This window comes from Diceros bicornis, chromosome 2 (assembly GCF_020826845.1).
Source record: "Diceros bicornis minor isolate mBicDic1 chromosome 2, mDicBic1.mat.cur, whole genome shotgun sequence".
Taxonomy (NCBI): domain Eukaryota; kingdom Metazoa; phylum Chordata; class Mammalia; order Perissodactyla; family Rhinocerotidae; genus Diceros; species Diceros bicornis.
The window spans coordinates 81260350-81278531 of NC_080741.1; the positions used below are offsets into that span (position 1 = coordinate 81260350).

General features: G+C 37.7%; 1 pseudogene; it reads right to left on the minus strand.

Moving 5' to 3' along the window:
• Window positions 1–5218: 5218 nt before the first annotated feature.
• LOC131421214 (serine/threonine-protein phosphatase 4 regulatory subunit 2-like) lies at window positions 5219–12801 on the minus strand (annotated as a pseudogene).
• Window positions 12802–18182: the final 5381 nt, after the last annotated feature.

Sequence of the window (18182 nt, forward strand, 5' to 3'; positions counted from 1 at the left end):
CACCTCCTGTATCTGTAATACACTTCTAATAGTCAATACAATACAAAACATCATGACAAGACTGCAAATTCTATTGCATTCTGGATCAGCAAATATTAACATATCTTTAGTAGTTTGTTAAATCCATAACCTCTGACTTTAAAATAACTGACATATGTGATGTGCTGTTGGACCCTCCCTGACACACCTCAAGCTATAGAGTTCTCGCAGTCACAACTGTGGCAGAGGCATTTTTGACAAACCCACATTAGAAATTGGTCCACATCTTACAATTGAAACATTATAAATGCTTAACTACTATAATTCACTCACATTAGGGACTAAACAGCTTCGTGTATAATGGCCTGAAAGTTAACTATATTTATATAAGAAACTATATTCTAAATTCCAACCATGTTACTTAATTTTAGGCACCCAGTCAAGTTGAAAGTGGGATCACATGCATTCCTAAACGCACATGGGAACTGTTAGTCACCATCAACTGAACTTACCCCTCCATTCTGTAGCATTGCAAGCAATGCAAAGAAAAACAGTATGATCCGAAATGAAGACAGCTGAATTACTGATCACATATTTACTCCATTCTCAGCAAATATAAGCGGCATTAAAAGTCTTGGAGTGGGCCGGCCCGGTGGTGCGAGTGGTTAAGTGCTCTCGCTCCGCTGCGGCGGCCCAGGGTTCGCCAGTTCGGATCCCGGGCATGCACCGATGCACCGCTTGGCAAGCCATGCTGTGGCAGTGTCCCACATAAAGTAGAGGAAGATGGTCATGGATGTTAGCCCAGGGCCAGTCTTCTTCAGCAAAAAAAAAGAGGATTGGCAGATGTTAGCACAGGGCTGATCTTCCTCACACACACACACAAAAAGTCTTGGAAGCCTGTTCAACTGCAAAGATTTCTTTACACAAACATTATTGGGCCGGCCCGGTGGCTTAGCAGTTAAGTGCATGTGATCCGCTGCTGGCGGCCTGGGTTCAGATCCCGGGTGCACACCGACGCACCGCTTCTCCGGCCATGCTGAGGCCACATCCCACGTACAGCAACTAGAAGGATGTGCACCTGTGACATGCGACTATCTACTGGGGGGCTTTGGAGAAGAAAGAAAAAGGAGGAGGATGTTAGCTCAGTGGATGTTAGCTCAGAGCTGGTCTTCCTCAGCAAAAAAAAAAAAAAAAAAGAGGAGGATTAGCACGGATGTTAGCTCAGGGCTGATCTCCCTCACAAAAAAAAAAAAAAAAAAACATTATTGACCAAATATCCAGCCCCATTATCCCATATCTAAAGCAGGACTTGGCTGGTTTACTGACACAACTTCCCACTTGTAGAAACACCTGTCCTGTCAGGTGAGGGTGTGTTGTTGCGCCTGTCCATAGGCCAGGGATAGCTGGTCTTACAGTCACAGAAGTCTTCTGTTATTGGGACGCACATTTCCTGGTGATTCACAGACTAACTGCCCGTGGATTTCCTGTCAAGGACGTCCAACAGTACGTACTGCTCCCAACTCCGCAAACCAAGCAGCAAAGAAAGCCTTCAGGGACGAACTCAGCACCCTTGAGGCAGGCAGAAAGTAGTCGCATTATAGGCAAAACTTAGGCATCTAAAGTGGATCGTGTAGACAGTATCCACAAAGCCCACTAGATTTCAACTGTTACCACTTGCCAAACACAGAGCTGGCTTGCAAGGTTAAAAAGTGAGTTAACAGTGGAGTCTGCAGACCAGGACACAGGGAATTGCTGGCAATTTTCTTGTCATTATTTTTCGTTTAAAAAAATGCATTGCCTTTGGAAAGGAAAATCCTGAAAGTTTATAAATAACTCCAAAGACCACCAACTCTACTGCGGAATTTTAAACTAAAAAAATGCCTGTTGTTCTGAAATTGTTAGACTACAAGGGACTAGTACACTCTTCATCCTCAACAGGCAAGTAGCCTGAGATTGTGCATCTTCTTCCTAGTCAGTGGAAGAACCAGTCTTCCTACCATTAACCCAAAACTCAGCACTAGCTGTATCATTTAGTAAATAGTAAAGGGGGATAAATTAGAGATCAAATACGAATGAGAAGCCGAAACCCAAAAATACTAAATTCAGAAACATGCTGATTTGTACGTACTATCTTCTGAGTCGAGAGCCACAAATGTTACCCTCTACTGTCACCTACCATGCAGTAATCTGTATAAAGAACGAGAGCCCAGAATTGAAAGCAGAATCTACCCTTTCTACTTAGGGCAATTCTACACTTCTTACCATGTGGTTGTCTGAAAGTGATATTTCTAAAATGATTCTAACACAAATGTTGTAGACCTGTGCATGCAAACTGGTGCCAAATTAGGTCAAAAGAGAAGTTTTTACGTGGTAAATCTGACTTTTGTCAGCTATCAGGCTTGAGTTGCCCAGCAAAGAACAACTGTCCATTCATCTCAGATGCGCCCTCTCTGCAGAAATATCGTTATCACTTAAGAAACAGAGCAGTAATACAGTCATGCATTAAGCTTTCCTCCCTATAGATGAGGAACTGCCTGTGGATCCTGAACTATCTGAGGTGAGTGGGGAGGGGGAAGCAGAGGCAGGTGGTGTGAACTATTACAGCAAATAATTCCTCACATAAAGGTATTATTCTAACATTTTATTGCATTATGAAAATAATACATTTATTTGGCAAAGTAATCTAGGCTCCAAGTTGAAATGAAAGAAAATTCTGAAGAAAGTGTACAGATTTTTGTGTGTGTGAGGAGATCAGCCCTGTGCTAACACCTGCCAATCTTTCTCTTTTTTTGCTGAGGAAGACTGGCCCTGGGCTAACATCTGTGCCCATCTTCCTCCACTTTATATGGCACGCCACCACAGCATGGCTTGCCAAGCAGTGCGTTGGGTGTGCGCGGGATCTGAACTGGCGAACCCTGGGCCGCCGCAGCAGAGTGCACGCACTTAACCGCTTGCGCCACTGGGCCGGCCCCCTGATTATGTTTTTTAATGTGAAATATTAAGATGTAATCTAACCAATACATACCAGCATTCTTTTTTGTTTGTGGGGGGAAGATCAGCCCTGAGCTAACATCCGTGCTAATCCTCCTCTTTTTGCTGAGGAAGACCAGCTCTGAGCTAACATCTATTGCCAATCCTCCTTTTTTTTTCCCCCCCAAAGCCCCAGTAGATAGTTGTATGTCATAGTTGCACATCCTTCTAGTTGCTGTATGTGGGATGCGGCCTCAGCATGGCCCGAGAAGCGGTGCATCGTTGCGCGCCAAGGATCTGAACCTGGGGCCACCAGTAGCAGAGCGCACACACTTAACCGCTAAGCCACGGGGCCGGGCCAATACTAGCCTTCTTATTAGGCCAATAATCCAGTAAATCTAATTATACTAATTCCATATGAAATTACAATGAGTTTTTGCATTCAAGCCATTTTATGATTAGCACAAATCTCGAGAGAACTGAGCTTCATTTGATGAAAAACCAATGTATTTAAGAAACTCCTGTTCAGGAGACAATTTGAAACACTACCGAAAATTTTTATTGCCTTTGGTTCTAACAAGTTGCATTCTCATCCTTACAAGTTACATTTCTCATAATCAAACCCTGTAGCAGCATTAGATTCTGCCCAAGTACCTTTATAAGGAAACTAGTATATCACGTTACTTGAAAAACTGCTGATTTTACAAATGCAAAAATGCATACATACATGCCTATCTACAACAGCAAAACAAAATACCTGAACCTCCATGTTTTAACAGGCCGTACCTCCCAGCCCAGGATTTCTGGGACACCTTTGCAAGGCAAAGGGTTATAGCTCCATGATGGGCAATTCACTGCTCTGTCCACACTTCTGAAAGGCGTAGTTACAGGAAATCCTAAGCAGGTTAGGTCAATTGATCTAATAATCAACATTTAAAATAGGACATTTTCCACTACTCGCTTCTGCTCCTGCTACATTTTCAGAACTGAAGAGATTTTTTTTGAGGAAGATTGGCCCTGTGCTAACATCTGTTGCCAATCTTCCTCTTTTTTCCTTTTTCTCCCCAAAGCCCCAGTGTATAGGTGTGCATCATATTTGTAGAGTTGTAGCTCTTCTATGTGGGACCCCGCCTCAGCATGGCTTGATGAACGGTGAGTAGTTCCGTGCCCAGGACACAAACCTGCGAACCCCAGGCCGCCAAAGCAGAACTCACGAACTTACCCACTGCGCCACCAGGCCGGCCCCTGAAAAGATATTTTTAAAATGTACGCAGATAATCTGTTTTTACTTTTTAAAAGGCAAAAGTGCTAAAAACATATTCCATATATATTCTCACTTTCCTCATCAGCACTTCAAATTCTTTTTATATGTTAGGTTCAGAGTCTAGAGTCTAACGGTAAACAATCTGCTCAAGGCCAAAAGAGAAAATGATATTTTTAATCACTGAGGTCTTTGTTCTTCATTTAGACCTTTTAATATGACTTTGCTGATGTGTGTTAAGAAAATGTGCTTAAAATTAGCCTTTTAAAAATTTACATCTGGGGCCGGCCCCGTGGCTTAGCGGTTAAGTGCGCGCGCTCCGCTGCTGGTGGCCCGGGTTCGGATCCCGGGTGCGCACCGATGGGCCGCTTCTCCGACCATGCTGAGGCCGTGTCCCACATACAGCAACTAGAAGGATGTGCAGCTATGACATACAACTATCTATTGGGGCTTTGGGGGAAAAAAATAATAAAAATAAAATCTTTAAAAATTCACATCTGAATCATTTACTGTTAGGACTGACATTTTCACGAAGCCAAGTCTGTGAAAGTGCACCTATTCATACTTGTGTCAATTTATTTCCAAATGGATGTCGATATCTTAAACCAGCTGAACAAGGTTTCCCAGTTTAACTACAGAAGTATTCCACCTATCCTACAGAAGATATTCCATGAGCATTCGACAACTATATGTATAAACAGCAACAAGTTTGATCTATGATCAACATATGAATATCTAATAAATATTAAAACTATTAAACTGTAGATTAAAATGCAGATCTCTCATAGAGTTAAGTGATGGCATTTTGGTACATTCACCATGACTGGATTTTATTTAATAAAGAAATACATTTGCCCTTGCAAAAATAGCAATTGCAAGTTTACAAATAAAACTACAGACCTCCAAGTCATGATGCTAAATCTTCAACTTATAACCAACAAAATTACATCAATTTGTTTACAAATGGTCCACGGCACAATTAAAATAAAAAATATCAAAAGGTCACAAGATCTTAAAGAATACGTTTATTGACGATAATTTCATAAATATTCTAAAGAAAATTTCAAAATTTCTAAACTTAAAATGTTTAAAATCTGTCCTCATTAGAAAAATATTCCTCAACAAAATAAAATAATAGATCACTACAAATGAATGTCACATTTAAAATTTGCTTCATTTTAACATTTTTTGCAAAATTAAAAAAAAATGACAATGTGTGATTTTTCTCCCCTCTTGAGTACAGTAAATCAACAGTAAGTTTTTATTTCAACTATTAGACACATTCATAAATATATCACCTAGCTGCTGTGAACCTGACGGTCAAGTCAGTCAGCAGTATATTACCCTACAAACATAAACGGAGCCAAATCATTTTAGTATTTTTAGTTATAGCAATTTAAGTAGTCCAAACGTAAAACTCGTGGTTGCCGCCCAAATCGCCCCAAAGCATATGATAGTGTCAGAAACTGTTTGTATCAGTTTTATAAGTTCATCCATGTACTTCAGGTATCTGAAATTGAAAAAGGGATTCTTTCATATTTTGATAAAAATGTATTAGAATATTTCATAACATTAATATTCATTGCTTTATACGAATACTGTATTGAAAGCCCAAGCATTCAGTTTACACACAGAAATTATACAACTATATACCACTTCACAAAGGCAGTGAACACATTATATTCTACAAAATCTACTGTACAGAAATTTAAAAATTATAAATATCAAAAGGTACAGCTGAAGGAACAAGTATAAATTTGGCAGCCAGTAATTCTGACAGGGAAGTTGCAATTGTATGACTTTAAACCTGTGAATTTGAAAATGTTGAGTTTAGAGTAAGCATTGAGCTTTGTGTTGATCTGAAAAATATGACACTGGCTGTTGAAGAAGCATGTTCAAAAATATTTAATTCACTTCAAAATGTCATACAAATTACGGTGGTTTCTATGCACCCTAAAGCTTCAGTCATTTAGCTCCGGTACCTTATTAAAGTAATATATTCCAGTACAGTGGTGTTTCACACCATTGACATTTGCGTACTCTAGAATAATTTGGAAACAAATGTGTAATATTCACAGTGTTCAGAACAGCAAGCAAAAGGTCTAGGAACCTGCCCAGCTCTTCTGAGATGGTCTCATGGCAGCTTTTATAAGCATTCATTCCACAAAACAGTAAGCTAAGTTTGAACATAGTTTCCCAGATAAAGCACATTTTCTCATAAATAAGGAAGTCTTTTTCTTAGGCACCTCAGAAGTATACAAAAGAATTTTAGTTTGAACAGATCTCTTGGAATATGTTTAACCTGGTATTTCAACAGACCTAAGATTTCCAGGGTTTCACAAGGGCCAGATTTTATTTGAATTACTCACAAGAGAAAGAAACTGTCTTCTGAAAGAGCTGAACTCAATCATTATCAAGTCATCTCTTATAGAAACAGAAAAATATAACAATTTCCCCCTTAGAATAATATATATCTATGTATATATGACTTAAAATTCCATTGTAGTCAAACAATAAAATCTGGAAACCAGGAGGAAACCCTATAATTCACAAGTCAAAATGTTGCAACTATGACCAAAATATGAAAACTGCTAGAGCTGTCAGAAAGAGACAAGTCAAAAAGCTTCTTGCGTATGTATCAACTAAACGTGATATTTTCCAAAAGGTTTTCAAAATTATAATTATTACCTTTCAGTTTAAAAACTTTAATTCTAAATTTAAAAAAAGATCTATACAGAAACCACTGATTTGACCAGACCAAAAAAAAAGTCAGCGGTAAGCAGGACCCAGAGGAGCTGACAGTCACAGTTCTTACAGGTACCACTCTTTCAGGATTTGTCCTGTAGAGTCCTTTACTTTACAACCTGCTCCTCTTGTAAAACTCAAGGTCCACGTTATTACATAAAAGTTTTATACAGTGTAAAACCAGAGCTATATGCAAAATACTGCATCTAAATATTTCTACATAGTTAGTCTTGTTCCATTGGTTCATCTGTGACTGCTGTGGCTTCGTCGTCATTTTCCATGGATGATTCTGAGGGAATCTCTCCAGGTTTACTGGAATTGGATCCTACTAATTTTCCTGTCTCATGGCAAACAGAACCACTACTTACAGAGCTTGTATTTTCACTACCTTCAGAATGTAAATCTTTCTCAGCTTGAGTCAGATCAGATCCCTCCATTTGATTATTTTCCTCAGAAGTCTCTTCATTCACAGTTAAGGCATCATCAATTCTTTTTCTTGATTTTTTCTTTCTGGGATCACTTCTCTTGATGTCATAAAAGACTGAAAATAAGCAAATGTTGTAGTTAAATTTTATTTTCAAAATACCTCTACAGTTAAGTTTCGTGAATTCTGATACTCTACAGTTCAAGTCATATACCTTGAAACTCAGCAGCAACTACATACAGGTGGGAGAAAAGCCCAACATCAGAATTATAAGGAGTTCCATTATGTTGAATTCTTTCACGCAAAAATGAAGTACAAGAATTTGAGGATCTCCTTACTCCACTCTTTTACAGATGGTCTCTAACCTTTTTTTTTTTTTTTGGTGAGGAAGATTAGCTCAGAGCTAACATTTGTTGCCAATCCTCCTCTTTGCTGAGGAACATCGGCCCTGGGCTAACATCTGTGCCCATCTTCCTCTACTTTATATGGGACGCCGCCACAGCATGGCCTGATAAGCAGTGTGTAGGACTGCCCCCAGGATCCGAAGCTGCAAACCCCAGGCCACTGAAGTGGATCATGCAAACTTAACCACGACGCCACCGGGCTGGCCCTCTAAATACCTTCTTCTTCCTCTTCATCCTCTTCTTCATCCTCTTCTGTACAGCGCTGCCTGGTACAACTGCTTTCCTTGTCTTTATCCTGAGATGACGATGATGCTTCTGTTCCTTCTACCATAACTGAAGAAATTTCACTAACAGATGTCTGACTGGCCATCTCACTTTCTTTGTCAAATCTGAGTCTTTTTACCTCACGCCCCTCAGCTTCCACAGCATCTTCATCTGCGTGTTTAGTGTTTACAGGGCTCGCTGAGGAACCTTCTGATTCAGATGTCGGAGAGTCACTGTAAATGTTTTTTTAAAGTGTCATTAATAAGATAGTTTTCTTCACCTTCTACATTCTCTTTTTTAAGGTCTAAATTTTTTAATTGTATTTCATTGTCAAAGTTAAATTATAACATCTGGGCAAAGAAAAACACAAGAAAATCATTTTGAGGAAACCTCAACTGCTTAATGAATAATTCCAATAGGAACTAGTCAACAAGTTATATGACCTTTCTGTCCAAATCTCCAGTAAGTTAAATGTTCTCTCATAATAAAACTGTAAGTCTTCCATATGGACATAGTCTTTAAGTCTTTCCCTTAATGTGATGCAGAAAATTTGAGATGGAATATAAATACAAGGTTTCCTTTTATAATCTACATTTACAAAATTTCAACTCCTTTACAAATAGCTTTTTTCTCTTCAAGTGACTTTCAAAAACAAGAAATAAAATGCATCACGACTACTTTCCTTTCTTAAGACTCTACTATAAACAGGATCTCCCCAAATTAGCATTTTAAAGCCTTTTCTATGCCCATCTTCAGCATATGGTGATGCTGCAGACAGAAGTCATAGCTCTTATAACCACAAGAAAATCTTGTTCTATCTCTCAAAACAATTCGAAATTGTAAATGAGTGCTGAAAACCATCAATAAACGTTAACATTTTATGAAATGTGAAAACATTTTTTGTTTTTAAATATAAATCACATACAAACCTGTGATTTTTGTCCTCATTTTGCTGTAAGTTTGACTCTTTGCTGTCTGTCTGTGCTCTCAGGCAAGCCATTTGTTGTCATGGGTACTGACAAAGAAACCTTTGGTCGATTAAGTGGCCTAGGCGTTCCAGGCCCTATGGTAAGATATGGTAAGATATATCAGACCTATGGTAAGATAAATGAACATCATTTTCCCATTTTTGTAAAAACTCATCCCTCCCAGGGCTGGCCCAGTGGCGTAGTGGTTAAGTTCGAGTGCTCCGCTTTGGCGGCCCAGGGTTCGCCGGTTCAGATTCCTAGTGCAGATCTACACACTGCTCATCAAGCCATGTGGTGGCAGTGTCCCACATACAAATAGAAGATTGGCACAGATGTTAGCTCAGGGACAATCTTCCTCACAAAAAAAAAAAAAAGAAGAAGAAAAAAAGTCATCCCTCCCAAGGTTTGTTTATATGAAAACATCACATAAGTTTTTGCTGAAATTTTGACTTTCAGATCCATGGGTTACCAAATTAATTCTGTTTAGTATGTCCTATATCCTCCTTAAAATGCCCAATTTTTAAAAAAGTATATTGAAGCTGCTACTCAAAATTAGGAAAATGCAAATTCTTTGGATATTAAAAATCAATAATCTCACCTCTCTGTATAACTTGGTGAATTTCCAGGAAACATAACACCATTCAGTCTATTTAAACCATTAGAATTGTTTTTCCTAGGAGAAAAGAAAGAACACTGTTATGGGTGGTTTACTTCTTTAATTTTGACTAAGAATCACAATCTACAAGATCTTTTGTAAGATCTCATGTCACAGAACCAAACAAAATGACTTCTTTGAGAAATAACATAATTATGAGATTATCTTACTATCTCATTTAACAACACAGGTATATTCTTGGAAGAGCTTTAAAATGATTTCACTGTTGTTGTCTATGAAATCTGAGATATTTTAACCTTAAACCAATGTTTCTAAACAGGGGGAAATACCTTCCTCACAACCACCTTCCCCTGCCCTGCATCCCCACGGGACATTTGGCAATGTCTGAGGACATTTTTCAGGGGGGAGAGAGGGACACTACTGGCATCCAGTGGATAGAGGGCAGGGACACTGCTGAACCTCCTGTAATTCTTTCCAGGACGTCCACTCATGACAAAATGTCAACAGTGGCAAGGACTGTGCCCTGAACTGACATCTTAATTGGCTATATAAATCTTGACAACTGGAAACACTTTTCTATAATGAAGAGGAATGTCATCAAGCAGCTATTCCCAACCTAGGAGTTATGCCCTAGAGATGCCCTGGAAAGGCAGGAAGGATGGGATCCCAGGGCCCTGAGGGCCACAACAGTCCATAAATCCAACAACGTTAAGAATATAGTAAATCACCGATCTCTTTAATCCAAATCCCTTTACTACAAAAACACATAAGTAATATTATTAGTAACACTCTACTTTGGGGACTGGACAGTAGATTCACAAGTATTGATAAATGTTATCATGTTTAATTACATATAAAATAAATGCAACCTATTAAGACTAATATATTAGAAATGATATAATACTTAGAATATACAGGAAATAGAAAAATGTCTATACTTACTCTGAAGAAGGATAAACAGCTAACAACCATCACATTCTGCAATAACGAAAATTGGTGATTTAATACAAGGAAAAGTACTACAACATCAAGTTTAATCATTTGTTTTTAATTTCTCAAAATCACCCTGGGAGGTTAAGTTTCCATTTATTCCAATTCTACTGAGAAAAGAAAAGAAATGGTTAAAAATGAAAACTCCAATCAAACAACAAAAACTAAAACAATAACAAAGGATCAAAATCTAATATCCTACTATATCATTTATTTTTTTGCTAGTCTTTTTTTTCCACTCTAGTTAATTTGAAGCCCTGGCATTATATATTATATCTAATAGAGCAGAACCATGCTCTCTTATTTTAGGTAGAATCACCCCAAGATATTTAGAGACTGAAGTATTTAGGCCAAGTATAAGGAAGTCCTTCATAAAGCAGTACCCAATCCAAGGCTTGATGTGTAGCAACATAAACCCCAAGGAAAGAGACTCAAATCTTTTTTATAATATCATCTTCCTGGTATTAACTTTATCAACATGCAGTAGTCACTAAGAGTTTACTATGAGCCAGAGTAAGTGCTTTACATTTAATCCTCCTCACAGCCCTATTACTATCCACATTTTAGAGATGAGGAAACTGAGACTTAGGGTAAGTACCTGGTCCATGGTCAGACAACTACGAAACACTGATTTGAAGGCAGGGCCACTCCTGGTATGACTACTGTGGCACTGCCTCTTCATCCAAAGGTCGCCAAAATGTAATTATTACAAGTCCCTGAGCTGAAAAATAAGTACTGACGAACCATCTCAATTTCCTGCCCTTCAGAAATCTCATTAAATTGAGGGCATGGGAGCTCAACAAAACATAGTAATCCAGCAAGGCCTAAGAGCTACCGTAAATCACTAAGTAATGGTCAGGATTCCTGCTCCAAGGGTAAAATACATTGAATTTGAATTAGAACCTTAAAATGAACATTGGATTGGGGCCGACCCGGTGGCGCAAGCGGTTAAGTGCGCGCGCTCCGCTGCGGCGGCCCGGGGTTCGCTGGTTCGGATCCCGGGCGCGCACCGACGCACTGCTTGGTAAGCCATGCTGTGGCAGCGTCCCATATAAAGTGGAGGAAGATGGGCACAGATGTTAGCCCAGGGCCGTCTTCCTCAGCAAAAAAAAAAAAAAGAGGAGGATTGGCGGATGTTAGCTCAGGGCTGATCTCCTCACAAAAAAAAAAAAAAAAAAAAAAAAAAAAATGAACATTGGATTATGTTTTAGGATCAATCACCAACTGAAGGAATTAGTAACCCACTGGTCCAATCTTGGTTCCCACAGGGCTCCTTCATTCGCTTTTCATTCCAGACAAGTAAATTTCTTACTTTTCATTACCTCAAATACCTTGAAGTTTTTGTCTATCACGTTGCTTCCTTTGTCCAGAGAGCCCTTTCCCTTATTACTAACATCCCCCCACTCACAAAAAACCTAATGCTTCCCTCATTCTTAAATCTGACCTGTATCTTTCTCAATATCTAAGTTAAATGCTTTGCATCGGTGATTTTCCAAAGTTGCATCCCTCTGAATTCCAGAACTGAATAAATTCCTTGGGTTAACAAGTTTGCAAAGCACTCTATTAAAAAGTTAAAATGTCAATTATAAAACTTCGCAGAGGGCCGGCCCCGTGGCTTAGCGGTTCAGTGCGTGCGCTCTGCTGCTGGCGGCCCGGGTTCGGATCCCGGGCGCGCACCGACGCACCACTTCTCTGGCCATGTTGAGGCCGCGTCCCACATACAGCAACTAGAAGGATGTGCAACTATGACATACAACTATCTACTGGGGCTTTGGGGGGAAAAAAAAAATTAAATAAATAAATAAATAAATAAATAAATAAATAAAAACTTCGCAGAACCTTTAATACGTTGATGTATACAGTGAATTTCCAAGAAACAATAATCTGCTTTTCCCAAACTTAATTGATCACAAGCCCTTCTCTGCTCTCTCCTATTAAAATCTCTCCCTGAAACTTAGAACACAACTTGGAAAATAATTTAGGAAAAACTTCAGGCAGACTGAGAAACCTATTTCAAGAAAAGGTGCCTGACACTGATCTTACTCAGTGTTCTTTTCTGAAATCTTTTATGCTGCAGTTTAATATAATTCCAATGATAAAATAAATACCTTTTCTACTCCTCTGAGAAATCTGTCTGTTCCTGTATAGTTCCTCCTTGGATCTGTTAGCAATTCACACAGTCACTGAAGAGTAAAAGGGATAGTGTAAAACAATGTAATTTTATATGTTGAGCTCATTAATTATCAAGAGAATTGGGAACATTATTACACTGGCTATTTAAAGCTTTATCTAGTCACCCATGTGTTAAGCTACAAAAGAAAACTGGGGAATGAATGGATGTGTCACTTAAAAACAGGCAAGACAATAAGCACACCTACCTTTTTAGTTAACAAGAAAACCATTTTTCCTTCCTTGCCTTAAAAAGCAATAAAAAGGAACATCCAAAATTAACAAAAAGCTTCAAAACTGAGAAAAAATGTTAACATTCTGAATTCTGATGATTCAATTTTAAGTTTACAAACGAAGGAATACAAATAGTAATAAACTTAAGAGTTTATTTTAACACAGAAACTTTTCCTCAAGCATTCTTTTGCACACAAAGATTTCTTTACAGTGTTCCAGTAAAAGTACAAATGTTTTGTTTTGGGATAAAATAAGACAAGTCATTCCAAGGAAAAAGTATTAGAAATATGGCTCTGCTCCATAATTACAACTTTATGCACAACCTACATGTTACATCAAACTTAAAATACATACAACGGACTCAAAGTGCCTTATTATTAACTTTATCAAATACTTCAACCATAATCAAATTTTCACTTGATCAATAGCAAATACAAAAGTGACATAAGTTGGAACTAAAATCATTTTATAAATATAAAATGATTGAACATACTATTAGCAGTCCTCAGAATTACAATGCGAACAGCAAACATGAGACTAGATATGACAAATGCAGCTAAAAAGTACAAACATAAAGTTCAGACTTAAGTATTTGCCATACAAATCTATTTATTCTTCTTATAAAGAGAATTACAAAGCCTCAAATTATTAGAGTTAACATTCACCAAGTTCTTTACTGTTTATAGGCAGTTTGACACAATACTCTCCCCCACAAGGTAAGGCAGCTACTGAGTAATACTGCCGGGACTCAGACCCAGTTTCCCTAATGTCAAATACCATGATCTCCTTTCCACTATACCACACGTACTTAAAATCAGAAGTTTATTTTCTAATTGGACAAACTACATTTAGTTCTCATATTCTTAGCATCAATACTATTCTTATGTCCTTATAAAGTCAGTGTAAGATTTACAACAAATTTTGAAAAGGTATAGAGTAAACGTTATTCATATATAAACAAACATTTTAGTTATCTGAGAGACCAAGAATCAATCTTGAGAATTCTCAGGTAGCAGCAAAACCTAAAAGTCAGAAAACTACCATTCTGCCAAAAGACCGGGCACCAACTAAAGATGAAATGTTTGCCTGACATCACAAATATTCAGAAGCAGGTAGAAATACAGAACTTCTTTGATGTTCATCATGATTGTCATAGGAAATTCCCTTGGGTTTCTGAGAAAAAATACTCTTTTCCTTGCTTTTGAAAACCTATTCAGAGTGAAGTATACAGTCAAAACTAAGAATTTTTAAAATGCAAAAGAGAAGCACAAGGCACACCAACAACATTACTAATAATGAAACAGTAAGCTAACACATCTGTTTTCTTCATTCCTATAAAGACAACACATACTTGGAAACCTACAGCTAATACACAAACTGTAACTCCATTAAAAAAAAAAATTAAAGCATTTTCCCAAGGTACATATATAACAAATAACATCCGTTTCCAAACTGTCTTTTCTCATATTTGAAAGCTTCTTAAGGGCAGGATCTCTTCACATACGTTATGCTCAATATATAATGTATTTATTACACATCTATCTGAACTGCACGACATGACTGCAGAGTATTAGTGGTACACCTGCACCTTAGCCCCTCTTTTAGTTCACTACTCCCCACCCCTTAAACACACACACCACCTATTATGCTAGTCCCTCACTGACTACCTCACAGTGATACTGTAGTTAAAAGTTCATACATTATTCAAAAATAAACAAAATAGCACTAGTGTTAAGAATATTCAGGGCCGGCCCTGTGGCTTAGCGGTTAAGTGCGTGCGCTCCGCTGCTGGCGGCCCGGGTTCGGATCCCGGGCGCGCACCGACGCACTGCTTCTCTGGCCATGCTGAGGCCGCGTCCCACGTACAGCAACTACAAGGATGTGCAGCTATGGCATACAACTATCTACTGGGGCTTTGGGGGGAAAAAATAAATAAATAAAATCTTTAAAAAAAAAAGAATATTCAAACAGTACCTAACTGGCAAATCCTTCAACAGATATTGTTGTCTAGTTATGTCTTTTCCTCTAACTAAATTTCTTTCAAAAAACACCAAAAACTAGTACTTTCTCTTAAACTAAAATTAGCTTTAAAAGATGAATAACTTCCTATTTAACAATGTTTACACTAAAGGTTTTGGCTAATTTTCTTTAGGAGGGTAAAACTGTAGCCAATTATTAACATTGTATGTTGGTGAATATTAATACTGCTTTTAGGGGAAAAAAATGTATTGTGTTTGCAGAGCGATGTCAGCAATAATAGCCAATGATAAAACAAGTTTCCAGTCTTAGACACGTTCAGAAGCTTTCAAGTCATTTTACCAAGTGTCCAACAGATGGCACTAAAATGTCACACAACACCTCCCTTCCTCACATGAACAGGCTAAAATACATAAATAGAACACTACTGATAAATAAAAGTATCCACTGAAAATACTAATGTAATTTTGAGAACTGCATTAAAAGGTTCTTACAGTTTGTACTTTTTAACCTTTTATATAAATATGAGAGCCTATGGTAAGCTAGAAAAACTTTCTCAATAGCCAAGCAGTTAGACATGTCAATAATTACAATTACAAAAACAAATGCTAATAACGTTGTCTACACAGTGCTATGACAACAGAATAAACTATACGCCAGGGAAGCAAGCATCAACCTTAATTTGAGGCTGGTCTTTAAATGGAGGCATAAGAATAAACCAGATAAACAGATCCAGAGAGAAGGCTTGGTACAACTGCATGAAAGGTTGGCTTGCCGTTCCTCTTCCATTAGACACAGCACATGAAACAGTTTATTTTAACTCCTGAAAACATTAAGGCTTTTCCCAATAAAAATCACGGGCTAAGGAAAGACACGTGCTAAGAAGAAAAAAATGCACACTACCCATTCTCAATGAAAAATCTGAACCAGAATCCCCAAATTTGGGGAAATGGAGGAAGGATGTTCATTAGCAAAGGTAGACCGTAAAATAAATAACTTAGTAGAAAAGTATTCTGGGTTATTTAAAATAAAATACATTCAGTTTACTCTGCAATATATTACCTTTTTTGCCCACACAGTAAGATGAGAAACTAAGATTATATAAGGAACTAAAAAAAAAGCTTTGAAAAAAGACATGACTAGCTAGCATTTAAAAAAAAAAAAGTACACCTACAAAATCCAATAAAACTTGGGCGAAAAAAACCCAAAACCACATTATTAAATAAAGGATCCACATTATTAAGTAATAGGTCCTTTCAAATGGCATTACTCAGAAACACTACAGAAAATGGTTGACCAGTCCACTTTTAATGTACAAATTATAGAGTAGGGTGGTTAAAAAAAAAATACCAGCTAGCCCACGGGGAGACCTTGGCCAAGTTGACTTTACCTCTCTTAAGTCTTCATCTTTTTATCTGGAAAACAGGGATTCTGAAAGTGTACTTCTCACATGATTGTCATGAAGACTAAACATGACATGATATATATAAATCACTTAACAGCACCTGAAATATTTTATAAAGTGTTCAATAAATCTTAGTTTCTACCATCATCCTGATCCCATTTACTATTTAATGAGATTGCGGGAAGGCACAAACACTCCAAAAACCAACTACAGAGAAACAAAATCAAGAAGTACATCTTTGTCTTTAAAAATATTCCTTCTAATTCCAAGGAAAACAACTAACCATGATTAAATAGGATCACACATTTTACATTAGTTATATATCTTTTTTTTGTCTGTTTTTTTTTGCTGAGGAAGACTGGCCCTGGGCTAACACCCGTGCCCATCTTCCTCCACTTTATATGGGACGCTGCCACAGCATGGCTTGCCAAGCAGTGTGTCGGTGGGCGCCCGGGGTTCCAAACCGGCGAACCCCAGGCTGCCGCAGCAGAGCACGTGCACTTTAACCGCTTGTGCCACCAGGCCGGCCTCTATATATCTTAATTTTACTGCAATCTGTCCCCATTTACGAATAAAAAAAAAAAAAAAAGACCAAGTTTTGTATACCTAAAAGCTATAGGAATTCAAATATCAAGAAAAGCTACTGAACATCAGAGAAAGACACCTAAGCATAAATTAGCAATTCAGTGCTATTTTTTAAAAGACAGAAATTTTAAACACTAAGGCTAAGCTGTAAAGGAATAATTTCCCATCTTATATTTTAATCTGAGATTAGACTGTAGTTTGACTAAAATCTTAATCCGTTTTAAATGTTTGATCAATTAGATGTACAAATATTCTGAATACATACCAAGGTACTCAGTTGGAAAAAAGGGTATTCAGAGAGTAAAAAAAAAGAAAGAAAGGTACATTTCATTCAGAGTCTAAGATAAAAAAAATCAGATAAATGACTACCTTACTCTGTCATACAAGCAACTTTCCTCATGAAAAAGATAATGGAATATAAAATGTAACACAGAGGCCATTAGAGTAAAAATTTAAAGAGATAATCATAAAATCAGACATCCTATTAAGAAAAATGCTAAAATAGCCAATTCACTTTTGTTTTATGCATAAAGATGTGATTTTTACTACGTCTTTATTTTCTGACTATTAATGGCCACATTTATACTGTGCCTTAGTTAACAGAATTACTTAAGTCAGACCTGAACTATTTAGGTGGAAACTAACTTAAATATCTCTCAGTTATCCAAGGCTGAATGGGTTCAGTTTTGTTTACTCTTAAGTACTACAAACGTCAGAAATACCATTGCGGGGCCAGGCCTGTGGCTTAGCAGTTAAGTACACGCGCTCCGCTACTGGCGGCCCGGGTTCAGATCCCAGGCATGCACCGATGCACTGTTTGTCCGGCCATGCTGAGGCGGCGTCCCACATACAGCAACTAGAAGCATGTGCAACTATGACATACAACTATCTACTGGGGCTTTGGGTAGAAAAAGGGGAAAAAAAGAGGACGATTGGCAATAGATGTTAGCTCAGGGCCCATCTTCCTCAGCAAAAAGAGGAAGATTGGCATGGATGTTAGCTCAGGGCTGATCTTCCTCACAAAAAAAAAAAAAAAAACACCATTGGAATCTGTGATATTATCTTTACTTAAAGCAATGTGTTCTTTCTGTACTGAGGCTTTAACTTTTGTATAAATACACATATACATAAATAGTCATATGCATGTATTTATTTCATACCTCAAATCAAATGTCATAAATTCTGAGATTT